Here is a 10,877-nt window from a genome sequence, read left to right as displayed (position 1 = left end):
CGTCCATACATTAGGAATAGCGATTTCCAAATTGTGATTCACAGGGAATCGCAATTGACAAATGGCTATTTCTAACTTTCATACATGTTGCCCTATAAGTCATGTATAATGGTGACTTGTAACAGGAAGGCATAGGATGATACTTTGATTGTTTTTTTAACATAGTAATAGTTGACAATATTCTTACTGTTTTAGATGTTACACTGAACTGTTGGTTGATAATGTGCACATTCCTGATGAAGAGTTTGATACCTCAAATATCAATATTGCTGAACAAAATGAGGCGCACGAAAGGTAATTTTATAAGTTTTAATTCTGATTTATACGTTTAATTTTTAACTAATACATTTGATAGCTTAGCTTTATTTATTTCCTGTATTTCAGTGAGAGCGATGATATAACGTTGAAGGATCTACTATCAAACCTTGCTTTACAAATTGACTCTGAAAAGACATGCAAGTTCAACATAAATCGGCGAAACATTTGGGATGGAGCACGTCGTGCGTTCCTTCGCAAAACCTATAAAGCAACCAACCGTATATCTGTTATGTTTACTGATTCCTCTTGTAACTCTGAAGGAGCTGTTGATTTTGGCGGCCCAACACGGGAATTTTTGCGATTGTTAATGCATCATTTACAGCACAGCAAACTCTTTGAGGGGCCCGAAAACAGGAAGACACTCAGTTGTGATGCCCAAGGTACCTTACATTTATTATATTCCAACCTTTCTAAACTGCTCAAATTTTAGAGGAGCAAAAGAATAATTATTAAAAGTGTAAATAATGTTTATAATATATTACTTACTGACTTCTTCAAAGTTTGTTTGATTCCACTGATCAGGCATTCTCAAAGAATTTTTACTAAAAGGGGAATAGCGAAAGGAATACTGAACTATACTATTCATTTATGCAGCAAGAGCAGACTGATTTAAATTCCACCCACTGAATATATCCCTTGCAACCTGTAAAACAAACTTGCTAGCATGTACTCCATTATATATTTTATGTTTGCTTTGTATTAAGTGAGGGGCTAAGGTTTTCCTGCAGTAGTTACTGTTATCAATTGAGAGAAAAGTTCTCTGACAAGTACTTCAAATAATGGCTAACTTTAGAGATTCTGCATTAGGTAATCTTAGTTGATGCTCAGGGGCAGCAGTGTGTATGAATTAAACACCCAAACAGTACAGATGCATCCTGCATATTTGGAAACATAGGCCCATATATCAAAGGCAATAACCCACTGCGTGAATTCGTTTGATACATGAGACTTGAGACACTGGCCGGGTCATAAAGGTAGGAGTTTTTGTTGTGCATAGAAATTCCAGTCCATTGTAGATGCAGATCTTAAAAAACAAGTTCTCAGGATAGACTCTTTCCTCCACTGGAGCCCATCAAGACATCTTCTAGGAGGTTTGAGAAAGCAGAACTTTTGGTAAAGTTTGGAATATGTTGCAGCTAAAAGAAAGAAACATCTGGAAGGTCCCAAAATTGTATGTAATATTCTAATCCTGGTTAACACCTTGGCTGCTGTGACTTTTCCCCTCCTGTGCTGACATTTTATGAATCCTCATTGTTCATGACGAGCTCAGCTCGTCATAAGCACAGCTCAACCGTGCCTCATGACGAGCTGAGCTCGTCATGAGCATCAAAGGGGTTAAACACCATGTTGTGAATCTCTTTGGGCAGGAATGAGTTGTAGCTTTTAATCAGGTACTACATATATAAGCATGAGGTAGAGACATTTAATCTGGGTTATTAATTCATGTCCCCAACAATCATCCTCCAAGGAATTTAACTTTGCCAGCTTTCATCCCTTATTGGAAGTTGTGCCTGGTGATGTCGGGTTCCTTGGTGAGGGAGAGAATGGGTTGGGTGTCGAATGCGTAGAGGGACGATGTTGAACCCATGGTTTCTGATGATGCCTGCAAGGGGCGCCATGTAGACTTTGAAGATGGTGGGGCTGAGGCCGGATCCTTGGGGTACTCCGCATCTGGTCTCTGTTGGTTGTGATAGGAAATAAAGAAGTCTTATTCTCTGTGTTCTGTCCATGAGGAATGAGCGGATCCAGTCTAAGGCTTTTCCTTGGATGCTGGCGTCGTGGAGTCTGGTGGTTAGTGTGCGGTGGGAGACAGAGTCGAAGGCTGCTGATAGGTCCAGGAGGATGAGGGCTTCCGTTTGGTCCTGGTCAAGGAGTGCGCGGATGTCATCTGTGGCGGCGAGGAGGGTGGTCTTGGTGCTGTGGTTGCTGCAGAATCCGGAATGGGAGATGTCTAAGATGTTATTGGCTTCAATGAAGTATGTTAGCTGGGTGCTGGTGGCCTTTCCGATGACCTTGGCTGCGAAAGGAAGCAGCAAGATGGGCATGAAGTTCTTGCGGTCCGCCGGGTCTGCGAGGATTTAATTTGGAGGGGGTTGACTTAGGTGCGCTTCCAGTTGTCGGGGAATGTGACGGTCACAATGGAGCAGTTGATGGTTCAATGTAGCTCGGATGCGATGGCTGTGGCAGCCCTGAGTAAGATGTGTGGCGGGCAGGGGTCTGTTGGGTGACATTGCTGGGGGTGGGGGTTGAGGCAGTGCAGAGGTCTTGGTCGTCCAAGTTGTAATAGAGCGTCTTGATCTTGAGATGAAAGAAGGAGCTGAGTCTATTGCAGAGGTCTTGGGAGTGAGGGGCGTCTGTTTCGCTGTTGGGTTTGTCAAATTACTGTATGATGGAGAAGAGGTCCTTGGAGTTGTGGGTGTTGGAGAGTATTCTGTCTTTGAGAAAATTCTTCTTTGTGGATTTGATGAGTTTGTGGTATGCCGTGGTGGCTGTTTTGTAGGGGATGCGTGTTTCCGGAGTTTTGCTGTTTCTCCATGTCTTTTCCAGTCGACAGCAGGCATGCTTGGATTCTTGGAGTGCTGTGGTGAACCAGTTTGCTTTCTTGTTGTGTCGTCTTGTAGTCTTCTGGAGGGGGGCGAGTGTGTAGGTTCAGTTGACGATCAATTGGTGGAGGTTGCAGATTGTGCATGGGAGGCGACGCGTGTGCTTGTGTATGGTGCGTTTTCTAAAGGAGAAGTGGATGCAATGGTGGTCAGCCCAGAGCAGTTCCATGATGTTACAGAGGAAGATGCTATTTCCTCCTGCGAAGACAGGGTCAAGTGTGTGTCCTGTTGTGTGAGTGGGGGCAGAGATAAGTTGCTGCACTCCTATGTTGCTGAGGTTCTCTAGGAGCACGGTGGTGTTGGGGTTGTGGTGGTTATTCAGTTAGAAGTTTAGTTCTCCAAGTAGAATGTAGTCTGTGGAGGCGAGTGCGTGGGATGTGATGGGGTCAGCAATGACATTGGTGAATGGAACATGGGGCCAGGCAGTCTGTAGGCGACGGTTCCGCTGAGGTTCGTTTTGGGGTTGGTCTGGAAGTGGATGTGTTCTATGTGGGCGAGGCGTCGTCCGAGTCAGTGGTTGTCATGCAGAGGGAGCTTTTGTGGATGCTGGCAAGTGGAGAGGTCTTTCTTCAGGATCTTGCATTTGATCATTACTGGATATAAAAAATAACCTCAACTGTTGTTAAATTTTATCATGCAAAACCTGTCGAAAGGGTATTTACTATATCATGCAGATTTTGGTGTTTTAAACACCAAGATCTGCATGCTATTCTCCTCAAACTAGTAATAAGTGTTATTTATCACAACCAATATTTAATGTACGCTATGGTAAAATTATTTATCAGGTGCCTAAAGTAACAGGTAAACTTGTAATCAGGCCATCCGTCTAAAACTCTTGTTCTCTCAAAAATATATTGGGGTCCTGATTTATAAAGTTACTGTTGTGAGTTGGGTGTCTTGAACCTCAGTGTGGAGATTCTGCACTGAGTACAGAGACTATGTCCCAAGTACAATGATTAAGCGCCTCGTGTGTAAAGGCTCCGCCACAAATGCCGAAACTCTGCATGCTTGACTTTACTGCACGTGTACCTTCGTGAATCAGGCTGTGGATTCTTGGATAATGTTTTCTAGATTTTATGCAATACATTTAGTTTCAGAGATATATAATAAATGTTTTATAGATAAGCAGAACGCAATACATTTAATTCATTTTTTCTTGTTTAAGGTATGCGAAATGATGACTATTACCTTGCTGGGCAAGCCCTGGCCGTTTCCCTAGTTCACGGGGGGACTGCTCCAAATTTTATGTCGCCTGTTTTGTATCAATGTTTAGTTTCTGATGCAAAAAATGTGAATTGCAGTTTGGTAGATGTGGTAGATCCGGATACACGAGACATGTTGCAAGAGGTAAGCAATATATAGTAAACATTTGTGCTGATGAATGTTTATCAATATTTATTATTTTGTTTTCACATAGTTGTGGGTCTACTAGTCAAAAACATGCAAATCATTTGCGTTTAATTTTGTGGTTAATAGTTATTCATGTACCTTAGATTTATGTATAATTGCCATATGTACTATAAACGAATATGAAAAGCAATGCCACTCATCTATTTGGAGTTGGGTCAATCCTGAATGCCTATTCCCGGTCCTCCACACTTTTTTAAAGTTTCCAGAGCAACCTCTACGTATTTGCTACTCTCTCAACTGCCATACACAAATCCACATTCTTGCATCAGTGATCAATCAAGAACATCCTACTGTTAACCCGATCTATATTTCTTGGTGATACTACCAAATCAAAAGTATGTGATATGTTCTTGATATGTCAGAGTCTTCACATTACAAGAAGACAAGGTTTCAGGCACATAACTAGAGTCATACCATCTACCACTTGCATGAGACTTCCCTGGAATTGCTACAGTTTTCAACACTGACTAATAACATAATAGAAGGGGCCATCCTGACCATGTTTCTGCAAACAATGTGATATAGGAGAGTACCTATATATCTGTATTCTGAATTAATACACTCAGTGTGCAATTTTGCAATTGAACTAAAAAAAAACCTACTGCCAAACATATTCAGGTACATTAGGCCATTGTGCTAGTCATCTTTGTCTAATTCTCTTGCACTCTTTCCCAGTTGGTGTTCCATTCAGCGAGAGAGTGTAGCTAGTGTAAAACTACAGTAGCATTAACTACAGTAGCAGTTGATACTATTTTAGTCCATTGACTGTTAAACTTTTGTAAACATTCAACTTACTGAACAAATATGTTTATTTAGCAGATGGCCATATTTTTTGTTACTATTTAATCAAAATATAACAATCTTAATTTTTCCATAGATTGAGGATGCTTCATCTCTTGAAACTCTTCAAGGATTGATTCAAAAACACAGCACAATTCTAAGTGTGGCAGGTTGCTTCCGTCCATTAAAATCTCTGAATGACAAAAAAGAACTATTGGAAGATATCATCAATTAGTACATTGTGGGGAGGACTGTTCCTTCTCTAGTTAGGTACAGTGATATTTATATGCATATGCATTATAAAACAATATCATTTTGACTTTGCAATACATGCATGTCCATTTTTAAAAAGTAATTATTATAAATCACTGTCCATCCTAATGGCATCATACATATTCACACTGTCAGAAATGTCCCAAACACAGATTGTGAAATCAAGCACATCATGGGTTTCAAATATATTTTACATTTACTTTGTTTCAGTTTTTTATTGGCATTTTACAATACAACTTGTGCAGTCCTTCCTCCAGAGAGCACAAATAGAAGGCTAACCAAAATTACAGGAATCCCAACAATCCCATATGTTCAGCCCACGCAGCACAAATCAAAATAAAGAAAACAAACAGTAAGAAATTAAAAAAAGAAAGGCCTTCCCACCTCCCCAACTCCCCAAATAGAAATTGCAAAAGAAATTATGCAACAACTACCTTATTTTCATAGTCACAATGGGCAACAGCATACAAGGCAGAGCATCAGAGGTATTGGACTTCTCATATTCAAGTCTTGGCATCCCAAAAAGAGTTCTAAAAATGTAACCGATTAAGGGCTTGCATGTGTATGGGATAGAAAAGTAATGGCAGCCCCGTGAATAAAAACTTGATTAGCAGGCCACACATTTCCTCAACGTTTCTAAATGTATCCACCAGGACATTGAACAGTCTCACAGTTGTCCGAATAGTCTGAGATATCACATTAACACGGGTGGAGGGTCAACTTCATTCCGATCCGCCGCCTTGTTTTAACTGACCCCAAACTATTCCGCATATTCAATTGTTCAGCAATTGTTTGATATTTTAACAAGTTACAGCATAGTCCCAACAAAGCAAAACCTGGTATATCCAAGTATCACTTTAAATTCTGTAATGATTTCCAGAAAAGGGTGACATGGGGACTTTAACACCATATGTGTTTAAAGCCTCATAATAATCCACAAAATGCCAACAAAGACTGTTGGCCTATTTTTCAAACTGAGTAGGATATAGATCTCAATCAAATATCACCTGATAATGAGCTTCCCTTCCTGCTAGCGTGTGCAAGATTTTTTGGGAATTAAACCATTGCGTAGACCGGAGCTGTACCATCTAACTAAGGCCCTCAATGTTATCTTAAAATTCTTGCAGAGTATGAGTTGGGACCGAGGTGAGTAGCATATTATTTAGAAAGGTGATCCTAACCCTAGTCCCTCCTGCACAAACATCTCAACTGAAAGGAGATCTTTAAATCTCTGGAAGCTGCTAATTTGTTCAGGGTTGGAGAGACCAATTATATCATTGAGTGAATCTTATACATTTACAAGAAATTTACTATTGCAGGCTCCAACAGTAAAAGTATCTCTTTTCCCTGAAACCTAACAGATAGTATGGTAGCCCTCCCTCCTACAGGTTAATAAAGGGACTTGGATCTATTGCCCGTTTAAATGATGTATTCAAATCAATGGCGTGGGTGGAGAGGGGAATGATGTCAATGCAGATTTCTTAATAACCATGTCTAGACTATGAAAGTTGCCTTTGTGGGGGGGTTGCTTAAATATGCATTCAGATTTTGACTTCCAGAACAGGTTCCAAATGTAGCATCCTATCACCACCCTTTCCATATGTGACCAATGCTTCTCGGCATCTGTGTTTGTTAGAGCAACCACTTTACTATCGCCCTCATTTTGGCTACTCTGTGGTATAAGGGCAAGTCCGGGTAGGGCAAGTCGCCCCCCCATGGTTTGGTAGTCATGTATATTTATGCCTGTTTATGCAGAGAGGACCACCTCCGACAGTCCTCTCATATAACCTGAAGAAGTGCTGGAAAGTTAGCTTTGTAAAGGTCCTCAATCTTAGGAGTTAATATAACACCCAGGTATGTGCCTGCCTTATTTGTCCATTGGTACTGGGTGTTTAGTGCTAGTTACTCAACCTTGCCCCCAAGATAGTGTAAGCCTGAAAATTCTTGACTTTGCTGTGTTTACAATGAAGCCTTATACTCACTCAAAGCGAGTAAGAAGGTGTTGAATTCAAGGGAAAAATCTTGAGGGATCAGTAAATGATTAGAGGACATCATCAGCGAACAAGAATGCTTTATGAATCTCCTGCCCAAAGGTTATGCTTCCAACCTCGTGGTCGGCCCTAATGTGCTTCACAGGGTTGTATGCTTAGAGCATAAAGAAGCAGTGAGAGTGGGTAGCCCTTCCTTGTCTCGACCCATTGGTACCCTCTCTTTCTTCTGCAATTCACTAGGATTTGGGACATAGGATTATTGCAATTCAGCCAAACCAATGCTATAAATCTGTGATCAAACCTCTCTATAGTCCTCGTGAGGAAGACCCAGTCCACCCAGTCGAAAGCTTTCTCGTATCCAAGGCCACTATATGACCAGGATCGTATTTATGTTGACCTTTTCCACCAGCTGTTATCATATGTCTCTTAATTAGACAAATTCTGACTGTGCTGTGAAACAGAGCTATTCAGCTTTACTGCTGTAATTCCAGAGCAAAATTTAACATCAAGATTTAACAAGGGTGTCAGTCTGTAGGAAGCAGATCTGGTGAGATTTCTTTGGTTTAGGTGTTACTGTAAGTAGGGCTTCACTCATTGTTATTGAAAGTTTGCTATTTTGTGGGATACTATTAAATAAGGTTGTGAAGTCTGGTACCAACACCGGTGGGTGTGTCTTAAAGAAATCACTTGTAATGCAGTTGGCCCCAGGAGCCTTGTGCATTTTAAGCTCCTTATTTGCAAGAGGTTCTATATTGGAATACCGCTGTGTTAACTCTCCACTGATTAGCTATCCCCTGTCGGTCCGGCAATCTCAGGGAGTTCAGTGTACAAAACGGACCCCAGTCTGCACTTGTGTTTACGGGGAAACCCTTGCTCCAGCACCAGAAGCTGATATCCTCATTAAAATGTGTACGCTCTCTTTACAGGGGAGCATCAGCCAGGCACAAATTTGTAGATTTAATTCAGGGCAATCACTGCGCCATGCTGCCTTGCCTCATCACAATATCTTTGCTCAGCCAATTCGGGTCACTGCTGATTCCAGCCATGCTAAATATCTGTCCCCTCAATCCACCAAGCGCCTTTAATGATCAACAGGCTCTCCCCTGCAGACTGCCTCAGAGAGCCCTCTACATTACTCAGCCACAGGGCGCCATCTTACCAGGGTCGGACAAAGGCAGCCTGCATCGGAGGTATTTTCTACTTGTCCCCCTTCCAGCAGTAGACAGGGTGACTAACTATCACTTGTCAGCAGAACGAAGGCCAGGGATTAAAACAGTCTGTAAAAATTCCTAAAATGGGTTTCTGACTCCATACAAATTTGATATTTGGAAGGAGTGTATTGTAGGCGTCACTTCAAAAATACTGAATCAATATAAGATGATTCAACATTTTACGACTGAAAACCAGGTGGTCTTTTCATCTAATGCAAAAAATAACAATGTATTATGCAGGGTTGGCCAGGCCTTGCTAAAAGTCCAAGCACAGTTTCTAAGGTCCTATTCACACACTCCAAAGGGTCCCCAGTTTGAAGTAGAAAATTGGCTGCCAAAAAGATCTGAAAATCAACAGTTTGTCCTCTACTAATGTGCATTCTGGGTTTGGTTACTTTTTAAAAAAAATAAAGCTGCAGGTCATGTGCTACCTTGCTGCTATGAAATCCTCACAAGACCACAGGAGAAAGAGAATTTGCCTTTGTCAGTGGTCTCCAACAGCTAGCTTCAAATATTTCTATTTAGACTGAAGTTCGAACATAGGGCACTGAAGGATTTTTACATGTGTCATAGACATACCTTAATTTTATAATACCTTTTACATTATAATTTGACCAATAGTTTCACTATTTATGATTAGGTATTCTTTATTCTTTATTGCAGATTAAAGGAGGGGTTAAAAACTCTGGGAGTACTTCAGGCCATGGAAATTCATAAACAACTTTTTGAAGAGGCATTCATTTGGGTGGAACACGAAATCACCACTAATATCATAAATGGAATGTTTAACATTCAATTCAGTTCATCTGGCAGTAACCACCGGTTACAGGAAGAACATATCATTGGTTACTGGAGAGATTACCTCCAAGATTGTGAAGGCAAGTGAAATTCTTTCAATATGTTACAGCTCAACTATTGATGAGACACATCTGTTGAAACTATAATTTAAACCAGCCTATTGTGGCAAACATGGTGTCAAAGACTTCCGAAAGATATTGTAGAGAAAGACAGTTAAGGAGGAACAGACCAACCCATTTTATTTGTGCAGAGTAAAATCTATAATAAGAACAAAAGGATAATGTATCCAAAATTGTAAAGTCTATACCTGCTTTATTTCAATCTTTATTTTGTAAGATATGTCTATTATTAATGTTGTTCAGGCTTAATTGTAGTGTCCTGGCAGTAAAATGTTAGCTACCCCATTAGAATGATGCTTCATGTACTGCATCAAGGAAAAGTAATACAAATCAATATAGAGCATGGTTGGGTCTGTTGTGTGGGTCTCTGACAGAGTAAAGCCTTTTCACAGGGGAGATTGCAGCTACCTCCAGCCCAAAGCCTTTAAGATAAGGTTATTGGCTTGTCGCAGTTGTTTATATAAACAGTGGTTTGTGTGTGTGAAGACTCAGATTGTGTCAGATTCAGGTCTAGCAGCATAGAATACCTATGCTTACTCCATGTTGAACAATGGGAAGACTTCTATTAAAGGGAGAGTAAGGCGAGCAGGATTGTGGAAATGGTAACAGACTCTCACACCAGATCTCAAAGTGTTATCTGTTGTTAACAACAGATCATCTTGATTTGAGGTGTTTTTTGTGAAATGAAGCACAGCAAATCAGCAGGGGTAATATTATTCACATATCAACCATTACTGAAGTATTCATTTAGCAGATGAAATAAAAAAATCACAATTGTTGCAGTAATCACAATTTTACTAGTTTGACTCCTATTTCTTTTGTCTTTTAGAGCTTGCATGTGAAGCCAAATTAAAGGACATTCTGTGTTTTGTGACTGGCGCTAACACAGTTCCACCACTTGGCTTTAATCCTCAGCCATCAATAGACTTTATGCATGCATGCGATGGCCAAGTCGAAATGTCTATGTTTCCAGAGGCAAACACCTGTGGAAATGTGTTGCACCTCCCCCTTTCAAAATCCTATGAAGAATTTAAAAAAAACATGGACTTTGGGATACTGAATTCTCCAGGATTTGGACGAGCCTAATGATCACATTGAAATGAGGGGTATAAGGTATACATATATGACAAAGTAGTTATGGATACAAAGGATTGATCATGCTGTTGTCGGGGAAGGTGAGAGTCTTGGGGCAGCATACGAAATGCAAGGGCATTGGACTTCTGTGAAATCACCTCATAGGCACAGGGCAGGTCTCTGTGCCTTGATAATAGCACATTTCTTTCCCTTCCTGTCTTCATCATGGCAATTTAGAAAATGTATTGAAAAAAATATTTTTCCTGAAACTTTGACAATGTTTGTTTTTGCAATGATTAA

General features: G+C 40.5%; 1 pseudogene; it reads left to right on the top strand.

The window, feature by feature from the left end:
* Positions 1 to 10,623, top strand: part of LOC147732702 (G2/M phase-specific E3 ubiquitin-protein ligase-like) — a 105,208-nt pseudogene extending 94,585 nt beyond the window's left edge.
* The last annotated feature ends 254 nt before the right edge of the window (positions 10,624 to 10,877 follow it).

Source organism: Lissotriton vulgaris, chromosome 2_1, assembly GCF_964263255.1.
Source record: "Lissotriton vulgaris chromosome 2_1, aLisVul1.2, whole genome shotgun sequence".
NCBI classification, from domain to species: Eukaryota; Metazoa; Chordata; class Amphibia; order Caudata; family Salamandridae; genus Lissotriton; species Lissotriton vulgaris.
This window is presented reverse-complemented; position numbering and strand designations above follow the sequence as displayed.